Source organism: Hirundo rustica, chromosome 2 (assembly GCF_015227805.2).
Source record: "Hirundo rustica isolate bHirRus1 chromosome 2, bHirRus1.pri.v3, whole genome shotgun sequence".
Taxonomy (NCBI): Eukaryota; Metazoa; Chordata; class Aves; order Passeriformes; family Hirundinidae; genus Hirundo; species Hirundo rustica.
In genome coordinates, this window is record NC_053451.1 from 78397063 (window position 1) to 78409361 (window position 12299).

Below are 12299 nucleotides of genomic sequence, written 5' to 3' on the forward strand. Positions count from 1 at the left end.
TCCATGCCTCTCATTAGGTAAATGGGCTCTCTGCCAACACCTGCTACTTCTCTGCTTCATTCCTGGGTAATCATCTCCGTGTTCCAGCATTCTTACAGGCTATTTTTGCAGAGTTGGCAGAAATTTTGGATTATGTGCATCAAAGCTTGAAGCACAAGAAGAATTTCAGGCGTCTAACTGAAGACACCATATAAATTAGGTATCTCACAGGCTTAGTGTCTTTTGGATAATTAAGGAACTTCTTGGTATTTCGGTATATTTGAATATTAGTGAATCCAAAAATTAATTATGATCCTGAAATCTTAATCTCTCTCTATAAAATCAATCAATCTGCAGTCTTGTTTGTGGTAAAATTTTGTGGGTTTGGTTTTTTGGTTTTTTTTATTTCCTTTGATGCATTTTTAGAGTTGGTTTTTAAGGCATCTTAATGATTTAAGTTTAGTTCCTTGCAAATGCTGTCGTAAAACTGGCATTTTGGTATAAATAAACAATTTCTCTACTAATTTCTAAGACAAAAGGTTTAAGAGCAGTACCTGTAAAAAAGATGATATAATACAGAAAAACTGTGTAAATGCTGTTAAACCTACTGGCTGTGGAAAAAGATACTGAAGTAAAGGCAAACACATTATAAAATTGAAAATGAATCTTGGAGATTTATAAGCTGATGGAAGTGGACTTCTACAGGAAAATAGCAACAGCCGTTTTAATGTAAAGTTTTGGTTTTGCCTAATGCGTTTGGTTTTCAGTAATGACTTAAGTCCTCTGTTTATCTTCCTTTCATTTGAACCAAAAAATTATTTGAAAATACTTAAAAATATAATCTTGTGCTGTCTTCTTCTTGTTGTTGACTTGACCAAGTTTCTTGTCTTGCTCGTAAAGTATGTCTTAAGTCATGGAGAAGAGTGGAAAGGAACGCTGGAAGGTGCCGACTATAACATAAGGTTATCTTTCTTAGGTGATATGAAGGCCAGTTGCATAAAAAGTTGGGCTTTTGAGGGATTTTTTTGGTTTGTTTTGGTGGAGTGGTTTTGGTTTTTTGCGTTTGGGTTTTTTTTTTTTTTTTATTACGTGTGTTTTGCTGTAGAAAAATAACCAGTTCTTGCCAAGCGAGGCTACTGCTGCTAATCCTGGTCTAGAAAGTTCAGCGTCTTTGGAGGTATATGATGCGCTTCCAATGTGCTTGTCTCTAAGAGATTTTCACCTCACTTTCTCCTGCAGGCTGCTTTGTGTATGGCTGGTTGTGAATTCAGAAAAGACTTGTCCCCTGCACATGGGAACTTGAATTTCCTGTCATTTCACATGTTGGGGTGAAAATGAAATAAACTACAAGCAGATTCTCCTCCTAACCACAATTCCTGGAAGCCGTATGTTGTTGTGGGCATGTTTATTTTCTGCTTTTCTTCCTTGCTGTGAGAATCTCAGTGTTTTGAGGAAGGGAGCAGAAAGTTTATTTAAAAACCTGTTATAGCAAAATGTCATTTACATAAGCAACAGTAGATGCCTTCATGCTTCTGAACTCTCTTTTCCTTTGCAGAGACCAGGAAGAGTTTTTTTTTATGAGTCTAATCAAAGGATACCCTGTAATGTTAGAGACACTTCTTTAGAAAGGCAAGACTGAAAACTCAAACATTTCTCATATGCACTCAAAGAAGGGCTTTGCTTGAGCTTTTCTTTTCAGAGTGATTGGAGCTCGATTCTGGGCTCAGATGCCACTTTTGTTTGTAGTCAAAGGCTGTTTTGCCTTCAGATCTTACTGAAGTTGAAGGATAAAGAAATGTTCTTGGTGATGTGATGGGCCTTTGCAGTGTTTTTTTAAGCTCTTCTTCTCCTTTCAGCCAGCTGCTTCCCTGGTGGTTACATCCAGGCCTTATCTTTACCTTATTGAGACCTTTTTAGTTTTTGTTTGGATATTACTTGATACTTGTTTCCATTTCTCTGTAGGGTTTGTTTGAATAATACAAGGATTATAAGCTGCTGAAATTGGAAACGTTAAAGAAATTTCAGGTGGTGAAAAAAACCAAGATGGATGATTATATCTTAAGAACAGCTTCAAAGGATTTCTAATACATAGGAAATTGTTAAGGCTGATTTCTGATTATATGTGTTGTACAGAAAGAGTTAATGCTGAAAGCATAAGAACATGGAACAAGGTAATAGTGGCCTGAGAGGGAGAAGCTGGCATCTTCCTTTTGTAACAGAGTTTTAAAATACCTTCTATTTGGGCCAAACAGTTGACCATACTAATGAGGTCTGGTTTCCTGAAGGTGTTATGCTTGCCGTAAAAATCCCAGGTGGTGGTGCATGACTGAATCAACGTGATGCTGGGTGTGTATAGGAAAGTACAGGTCACACATTTTAATTGCCTATTTCTGTCCTGTTTGACTGGCTGCCTGAAAGTGGCTCCAGAATAAAATTTACCTGCTGCTAAATGATCTGGAGTCATATATTCTGATCTGTATCTAGCACTGGTAACTTACAGAGTAGTACCAGTGAAACATTCATTCATGGAGACATGCCTCATTTTGTTTATTTGAAAACAAAGCAACGCTGCTTTGAATTTGACTATTAAATAGTCTCAGAATCAGTGGTGGTTCAGAATTATGCAAAGAGAAATGAGGTACCTGGAGCTAGACGTAGAGCTGTAGTCCAAACACTTTTATGGTTTTGCATAATCTAGATAAGGCAGAGTGTTGTGGGAACAGGATCACCAGAAGAGGTAGGGAAGCAGTTGTGTGACGTTGATGCTCTGGATGGAGCTGCACTTTGGTGAGTAGCACTGTTCTGAAATCACAGTGGAGAAGTAGGGCTGAGTCACTGAATCAGTCATTTTAGTGCCAGTATTGAAATTTTCAGGATAATCACAGAGTGGAGACAAGAAAACCCAAGAACATGGTAAAATAAGCACTGACAGATTTACTGTCATCTGAGAAGTGATGCTAATATCTCAATGAAGAGTTGACCTCTTTGCACAGCAGCATAAGGCATGTTGGTGGCTGTGCTTTGTTGTTTAATAAGCAGCCCAGATGTATCCCAAATCATGCCTGAGTTACTGTTGCTGGTATCTTCGGTGCAGGAGGGAAAATGTTCTGTTGCGAGCCCATCATGGGAGCCAGTAGGAACCAGCTGTGGTTTTATGTGGTTCACATGGTCAGGCTCTACAGGCGGGAGTCTGGGCAGTGGTGAAGGGGATCTGCAGTCTCCTTGGCTTTAAATGGTTTGTGCACAACAGGAGAGCCAGCACACTCTAGAACTTATGGGGCAGCTGAAATGGCAACCCAGTACAGTGCTGGAACAGATTTGGTTGATTTCTTGGAGTTTGAAATTTTTTTTTTTTTTTTAAGTTCTGTGTGCCTGCATGCAGAACATAAAAGTGTAAGAGGCAGTGTGTGAAGCAGAGCAAGAATGCACAAAGCAAGAGAGAGCTTGTTGATTAGCCTGCTGTGTGGAAAGAGATTTCAAGTTGGGGATTTCTGCATGACTGATTCCTCCTTCCTAAGGGAAGGATTTTCTCGGGGTTTCAGCTCAATCAGTTGCTCCCAAGAGAAATAACATACATACGGTCTAAATATTTTCTAGTTACGCCAACTAAAAATGGGTGGTGATAGTGAAAAATACAAATTCTCTTCTCTCTGGAGGCTCACTTTCTGCAAGAGAACCAAAGTTTATATACTTTTTTTAAGGCACTTTAAGCATGTTTTTATCAACAGGTGAGAATTGCAACAGAGTAGCTGCTCTGCATGAGCTATAATTGTATTTATAATGTGTCGGTAAGGCTGTGCAAGTAGGTAAATATCTCATCGTATGAGTGGGTGCATAAATCTGTTAGTGCCTCATAAATCTCATCAAGAGGTCATTTTCTTGACATCTCCCAGATTCATGGTTTGCCTGACAGCCATTTTAGGGAGGAGAGCTACAGGCGTGGTGAGGGACATGAAGGCAGAGCAAGCTTTAATGCTGTTTTGTAGTGCCTGCAGTTTCTGAATCCCTGCAGAGGCAGAGTGGCCTCTTTCTTCTTCCTGCTTTATCTTCCTCATCCCCTTCTGCTACTGAATCTGGGAAGTGTGTGACTTCTCAAATGACTTTCAAATTCACCAGCACAGCACCGTAATGAGCTCAGCCACCTGAAATGGGGGACAGAAGCTCCTCTTGTATAACTCGGCTGTAATGAGGTTTTAATACCAGGTCACAAAAAATAAAAAAGAAGTAGGTAAATCTGATTGTTCAATGCAGGCAAAATTACAGACTCCCTAGACCTAACCAAGTCCAGAAACATAGCTGTGTTCATGTAAGGGGAACATGTTAAAAAACAAGTGCAGCTCTGCAGTAGGAAGCAAATCTTTTGCCTCACTTGTGGCTTCCGCAGGTGCTGCTTTTGCATGTTCCTTCTCAGAAGATGGGGTTTTCCAGCAATGAAATGATTTAACCCTGATATTTCCAGCCAGAGGTCTGGCTTAGCCCAGCATTCCACCTCTAATAATAGTAGTAATACTTATGGGGAAAAGTGTTAGTTAAACAGTGATCTCTCCTGGCTTTTGGAAGGCTATAGTTCAAGGACTTTGAGCAAGAAAGTCATGTCTGCTCCTTTGTTTAACAGTCCTTGACAGACTTTCTTTTGTGAGTACATCAAATTATGTATTAATACGTTTTAAATTTTTGCCTTCATAACATCCTGTGACAATGCCATTAATTGTGGTATGAAAAAAGTACCTTCTTTTTCCTCTTGTTTTTAAACAAGCTGCCTGATAAACTTCATGTTACACTGCCTAATTCATTTATTCTGAGACATGATTATCTACTTGCTTTCTCTCTAATACCATTCGTGGTTTTTTGTCTGTCATTTTACCCATCTTTCCTCCTAATCTAAATGCACTTGTTTGCTTAGTTCTCCTTTGGGTAAAGCTGTTTCAGACTTCCCATTGTTACTCTTTGAATCTTTTCTTGCTCAGCAGAATGCTTCTCTGAAAATTGCTTGGTGCAGCATCTGTAGGTGCAGAGCTACTGTGGTGTTTCCTGTCAGGTATCCCTGAGCTTCTCACTCCTGCTGCTCCCTCTCCCAACCAGCACTGAACTTTGTCATCTGTGAGTGTGTTGTTCCTGACTTTAATTAAATTGCAGGGTTTCCTTTCACTATATTGGCTGTGACTTTGTGGTGTGTGTGAATAAATACCTGGCAAATCTATCTACAGCTCAATGCAGTGACTTGGCTTTATAATTTTGCTGCTTGCTCCATTTTTCACATATATAATGAATATATTGAGTAGCACAGATGCAAAATCAGAGCTTTTGTGAAAACTGGCAGCATGTTCCTGTGCTGTTTCTTTTAATCTAACCAATTGTTAATTCACATGAGGACCTTCCATTTTATGCCATGACAGTTCAATTTCTTTAAAAGCCTGTGGTGAGAGACATTGTGATAGGTTTGTTAGAGATCCAAGCATGTTGTGCATATCATACATTCCACACTTTGCTATATATGTCATGACAAGTTTGTAAAAGAAGTCATGCCATGATGACATTCCTCCGTCATGTTTATTTGCATACCTGCTAATCTGTTCTACAATTTCTATCAACTTTCTCCGAGTAGTAGTGAGCCTGTAGCTACCAGCCTGTTGTTCCGTGGAGTGCTTTTATTGAAATTGGCAGTACATCCTCGGCTTTTTATATCTTGTTTTTTGAATTTGTCTTAGAGGGAAGCTGGGCAGCATGGTTAATAGTTCTGCAGTGGTATGTTGAATTGCCTTCAAAATTTCTGAGTAAGTTGCATCTAAATCTGGTGACCTGCTGTTGGTCCTAAAGGCTGCTCTAATGTTGCTGTGGTTTTGACAGTCTTGTGCCTGTACCATCTTCTTGCTCCCATACACACTTTACATTTCCCTGAGTTTTGGGAGAGTGGTGGCCAGATTGTCTCCGTTGTGCCTTGGTCCTGCTCAGTAGGTGAGCAGACTTTCCTTCTGTGCCCTGAGTGCTTCCCATGTGTGAAACAGGAGCTGAAAAGGAGGAGGTTGCTGGAAGGCAGCAATATACAGCCATGGGGGAGCGCCTCTTCCTGCCTCAGTCCTAGTTTATGTTGGCATAAGCAGGTCCAGAAGCCATGGCAATAATAATGTATAGATATGAATTGGCCTTTATTGCATGAATTATTTGTGTGGACGGTGTAGTTGAATGTAATTGTTCACAGTTCTTGTCGCTCAGAACAAATCTCCGTTTCAGTTAAAAGACTTACACAAATAGTTTTTTTCTGATTTTTGGATTGATAATGGATTTATTTAGTACACTAATGTAAACTGTTCTATTTTGGATTGTATTCATAACAGGATTTAAGTACAACTCTTCAAATGTTTAAGACATGAGTAGAATTTCGGATCAGAATTAAGGGGAAGACGTTCATTGTTCTGAAGAGTTGATGTGTGTTTTGGTTTTGAAGCAGTTCACAATTGAATGTTTCATATTAATTCCTGCCATTTGATCTTCAATATTTGTAACAAAGATCCTCAGTCATGTGCAAGCTCTATTTTTGATGAGGATCAGACTTAGCCTACCATGCCTCTAATTGCTTTCTGGCCGTTTTACTGCTTTTTATTTCCTGTAAAGAAAGAGGTAATTCATTGTTCCAGTCTCAGAATACTTGAGGTGAGACAGCAGCACTCTTTCTCTTTCACCGACTTCATTTCCCCCTTTCTTCTGTCTTTATGTACGTGGTTATTTTTTGTTCTTCAGTTTGTGTGTGCGTCCCCATAAGGTTTTCCTTTAATTGCTTTTTGCTCTGACTGCAGGATCCTGGCTTCTGTGTGTGTGAGGTTTGTGCAGCCGTTTTTATCTAGATTCTGCCTTTTTCAGTGGCTCCTGAATCAACTTCCCTCCCTTGAATCAATTGAGGTAATGTGGCGTGGTGTTGCTTAGCAATGCTGGAAGCTGATACCGCCTGGGTGATGGGTGTGCTGTAACAGCACCGAGCAAAGGAGACTGCCTGTCCTCTGTGGTCTGTGCAGAGAAGAAATCTTGTATTTTCGCTTGTTTTCACCATTCTTACCATTATGTGTTTGGGTGGGGCTTTTTCCCTTGAATGTTGCCGAGTAGCAGTTTTAAAGACGTAGAGATGTTCCTCCCCCCACTTCTTCCTGGTACATGCAGAAGACTTAGTAGCCTGTAGAATCAAAGTATAATTGGGATGTCAGTCTTTAAAGAACTGGGTATCTAATTAACTATCTTGAGATAGGTGTGTTTTCTGTCTCCCTCCCCCACATACCAAGCAGAGCTGTTACGAAGGCAGAGCTTAGCTTTGTAGGATGTTTCAGTCCTCCAAAGCAGCGTAGATTGGCAGCCAATCTGGTGTGCATGGCACAGATTAAAAACCAGGATGAATTTAATACCACCAACCACATAAGAATTTAGAATGAGCTATTTTGGCAGCAGATATAAAGGTGTTAATGGAAGTTATTAGCTCTGAAATATTTCTTTAAAATTGTTGAAAATTCTAAATTTTCAGCAGTGGGTAGATTTTTTAACTCTCATTTAAATGGCAAAAGAGTGAAGTACTGTTTCTTCCGCCTTTCTTGTTTTGTTTTTTTTACAAAGCCAAGGGAGTATACATTTAAAAAAAAAACCTATCTGCTTGTTTTCTTTTTCATTCATTTTAATAAGCAGTAGAAAATTACATATATCGGAATCAAATACCTTTGAGGCACATTTTTAACCAGGTGGTTGCTCTCATTTTCACACAACACTGAATAGCATGGGAGATAATCCCATGTTTAAGTTGTGAGGTAGGATAACTGTGAGGGTATTATGTTCCTCTTTTAAACCAGTCAGAATACAAACCAAAGTTTTTGCTTGCAGTCTTGGGTGGAAGACAGAGGGGGTGTTCTCCATCAGGCTGGTAGGAGTGTGCACCCTGACATCCTTCCTTTCTTTGATGGCAGTTATATTGAGTGTATCTGAATAGCAGGGATAAAACCTTGGTCAGACTCAATTTCTTTGTTTGTTTCATGCAATAATGTTTGTGCTTCAGTAAGCACAAGCCCACCATTCTTTTGCAAAAAACTCTGCAGTTGGAGTTGGAAGGCTTGCAGACTCCTTACAGAGTTCTTACAAATTTTGTGTGCAGTTAAGCAAATTAATTGGGTAAGCAATTGAAGCCCTCAGGTGCTCGGTACCTGCTGTCTCAGCGCTGGTGCCAGATCAGCGGTTCCTTTGAGCCTTAACCCCAGCCCTGGACTGCTGATGGGGTGGAAGGAAGGTAATGCTGGGATGGGGACATGGATCTCCACAGCTGGATCATGGGGGCCCAGCCTGAAGAATGAACCTGGGCACTGAGGGTGCACTTGATAATGTCAAAATACACCCAGAAGTAAAGGATGGTGGAGGCAGAGAGATGCAGTCTGGAGGCTGATCCCACCTCAGCGCTGTTTATTGGGACTATAAACTATTGCTTATGAGGCATGGGATTGTTCGGTGGGTTGGTCTCTCTGATCAGCTCCTGCCTCTCTTAACCAGCAGTTTTCATAACTAACAGATGCATTTCCAGTAGCCTGACAGTTTATTCATTTCTGGTTTAGACCATTTAATCCATAGTATGGACTCATTTATCCTTGTCTGTAAGGAAACAAAACATCGAGCTGGCAAGGGGATTTTATAACAGGTTCATTGCCATGGTTTCAGACAGCCTTACATAGCCTAAAAATAGATTCAGTAAAGAATATTCTCTTCCCTTCCCTGCCTCCCCCAGCTCTAACTAATTGGAATTTCCTTTTTTGTTTGTATATTTTTGCTGTTGTGGGTTTGCTGACTGACAGGTCAGGCAAATTTGTTTGATGTTTTGTTTTAAAGAGGAAAGTTCATCATAGTATCTAATACACTGGGGAGTGACTTCAGTGGTAGCGTGCCAAGGCTATTACCTCCTGCTCCTGTCTCCTATACTTCAGTAGTGCCACTCTGGTAGGCTGCAGCTCATTACAAACCGGTGCAATAGTCCAAGATGTGTGAGGGAGCATCCTGGGCATACCTTGGATAATTATAACCTTGACATTGCCTTGTGCTGAGCAGGGGAAATGCAGAGAGTGCAGGTTGAGGTGCCTTTAGCAGTCTGCTGCTGCCTGAACAGAATACTCTTCCAGAGTCCAGCTGGCAGCTCCACTGTGTCTCCTGCAACCCCACAGCTAGGATGTTGCAGACAGGTTAAGGATCATGGATGTAACTAGCAGGACAAGTTTTAAAACACTGCTTTGTGTGTAGCAATGCTTGGGCTGTAGCTGCAAGGAGCCAGGGGAGGCAAACTGGGTGACCTCTGCTTCCCCTTCTTGGTGTCCTTGCTGAGACAGCATCAGAGCTACACAACCTTGGCTGGCGTGCCTAGAGCTTGGGCATGGCTTCACCACCTCCGGATTGCAGTTGTTTGTCTTTGAAGGTCAGAAAAATGGAGGTGGAACACAGCTTGGCAATTAGTATGGTCTCCTCTGACGTGTACTGGCTAAACTATGTTTAGCTTCGGGTTGGGCAGTTGAATTTCTCCCCCCCCACCGCCTTCAGCAGAGGTGTTGACCGCTTCTGTTAGCGGGAGTCCTAGATGCTTTTAGATCTCTCCCCTCAGACAGGAAGGGCATGGGTTGGAATCACACCGATGCCTTGGATTTCCTGCATTACTTCCTGCTGAATTGCTGGGCCAGAAGCTCATGGTGGGGGAGGGTACTGAACTCAGTGTTCCATTCCTTGGGCTCACAGCGTGCCTATTTATGTTGGAAAGCCAAGTAAATAACCCCACAGCAGCCTTATCAACTCATGTCTTTTAGTGTCAGGGTTTGGAGCGAAGGGAAAGTGTCCTGGGTTGAATTGCAAAGGGGAAAAGCCCCGTGTGGTCTCTTAGTAGGTTGTTTGGTGAACAAGGTGTTGGTCCTGCTGATCCATTTCTCATCACCATTTTTCTTTGACTGCCCAAGAGAAACGGCAGTAAGTTTATTTGTTTGTCTGTGTTGCTGCTGGTACCGGGGTTTTTCTTTCTTCCTGCTGCTGCTTTTGTGGTCAGGGTGCTCTGACCTTCCTCAGTAGGGACTGAATGGAGAAGGGCTGATGTGATGTCTGCTTGCAAATATGTTAGTGAATGGACTGCAGTGTATTGCTAATTCCTTCTTGGTTTATTTACTGGTTGCAAATATTTTCAGACTTTCCCGTTTCTGAATCAATCAGAGTTATGTCTTCTTTGTCCATATGCCGTGTTGGACAAAATTTGTGTATTTAGGAAGAAGGTGGTACCAGATAGAGAGGACTGCTTAAGGTGCAATTACTCAGAAGAGGTGAAACCTTTTGAAGTCTTTTCTGCTGCTTGTATGCTGTGCTGCTTTGCATTTTGCAACATGTGCCTATGCTTCCCTGCTCCTGCCTGTGATACTCCAGTATTTATATGGCTGTTTTGGCACCCAGAGAGCAGAAGAGCAGCCCCCAAGTACAGATGAGGGAAATGTGCCTTCTCAGCTTTCCACAGAGGCAGGAACCTGCCTTCAGTTGTTCATCACCAGTACAGGACGGGTGGGTCAGGTTGGCTGTTACTTTGTTCTGAAGAGCATCTCTTCATCTTGGAGTGGAGGTGAGTTTGCCATCCTTTTGAAGGATGCGCACTGGGATTTTCACAAAATATAGAGGTTCCTTGTTCTAAGGGGTAGCAATGCATTGTTTTCACATTTGGTAATTTTTTTAAATCTCCCTATCCAAACTTAAGCTGAAGGAGTTCCTCCAAGGATGAGAGCACGACTGTCATCTCTGTTCAGTGATGTGCTCCCTGGGGAAAAGCGCAGACTGCTTCATGCAGGCAAGCCCAGATTGCAGAGCCCAGCCATGTTAGCGACCCTATGAAAATATAATCCTGTCTGATCCTAGAGGGGAAAATTTTCCATACCTGGTAGATGTTTAAATATTCTTTAAGTGGACCACTTTTCTGCTGTGGTGATTTAAACCCCTGAAATATTCTATGCATGAATTTACATAAAATAAAACAACCTGCCTAATACTAGATCAGTGCATGGTAGATGATAATTTCCTTCCCCTCCCATCTACCAGTGCTTATGTCATTTTACATCCATTTTTTTTGTTCCCTCCAACACTTCTAGCTGCTTCCCTGCTCTGCTCACTGGGCACCAGTGTGCTCTACATGGGAAAGCTTCTGTGTGTGCACGCTCCTGAAGTGTGCATGAGTACTCACCTCACCCACTGAAAGGTGAAGAGACTGGGATATGTGTCTCTGTGTGACTGGGAGTGGTGGATGGCTGGAATCAGAGACAGGGTGTATATATTTGGAGGAGCTCTCAGGTTGCTGGTGCATCTACCGGAGTGGAGAAGTTGGGAGTGAAGTGAAAGGAATGCCGAAAGCAAATCCTATACTGTTTATTTTGTCTGGGTAATGAGGTGTAATTTGAAGGCAGATGCTTCACTTATAGACCTTGTGGGAATTGAAATACTCATATTCAGGAGTTAGGAAAATTAGGGATACTGTTTTCTGGACTCTCGAGGTAATGTCAGTCATGTGATTTACTTTCTTTAAAGTTCACATAAGAAGTCACCCCATCTTAATACTTGGAATATCAGTATAGATCAGATGCTGTCTAAAGAACGTGATTTATATTGCAAAGCAGAAATTCGTAATGTTAGGATGTAGTTCTCCCTTTTTGTGATTTTCAAGACAAGTGTAATTACTTCGTTGCATTTTCCCCGTGTAACAATCTTGAAGTTATTTGTTGGGTGTGGTGGTAGTTCTCCTACTGCAGGGCGCTGTTGTTGTCTCCTGCACTGTCTGTGAGAAAGCTCTTGTTCCTTGTCTTTTGCAGATGTTGAAAGGGAGGGGTTGCTCAAGATGGTGATGGCCTCCTGCTTTTAAGGAGCTGGACTCAGTTCTCAGCAGAATTCCCTGCATTGTTAGAAGTGATTTAAACACCCAGAAAATGGTTAAACTCTTGATAAGCTTGAGAAAATTAGCAAGAGCGAATTTTCAGAAAACCTCATGCTCCTGGATGTAGCCTGCAGTTGTGTCTAAAGCAAGCTGTGGCTGTGAAATACTTGAAGCATGATTTGGCCCTAAGAATCTTGCTTTGCTTGTACAGAAGCAGTGGGTTTTTGTTCTGTTTGACCTAGATCAATAAATGGATTAAGATCCCAAACTCCTAGTGGGGCCAATATCTACATGTCTTGGACACTTGGGTTTTCTGTCTGTAATTCCCCATCTAGGAAGTAAGGATATTGTGATGCCTCCTCATCAAACAATCGTGAAGTTAGAATAAATACTTTCTGAGAGAGTAAATCAGCCTTCTCTACAGAAA

The 12299-nt window shown here is 41.5% G+C and overlaps 1 protein-coding gene across 6 annotated transcripts in view; it reads left to right on the top strand.

The window, feature by feature from the left end:
* Positions 1–12299, top strand: part of FARP1 (FERM, ARH/RhoGEF and pleckstrin domain protein 1) — a 203696-nt gene that overhangs the window by 15355 nt on the left and 176042 nt on the right. The window contains exon 1 of one of the 6 annotated variants that reach the window (XM_040057283.1): positions 9924–9942. The exons of the other annotated variants lie outside the window; for them this stretch is intronic. The gene's annotated coding sequence lies outside the window, so the exon portion shown is untranslated. Of the gene's footprint in view, positions 1–9923; positions 9943–12299 lie in introns of those variants that run through there. 6 annotated transcript variants of the gene reach the window in all.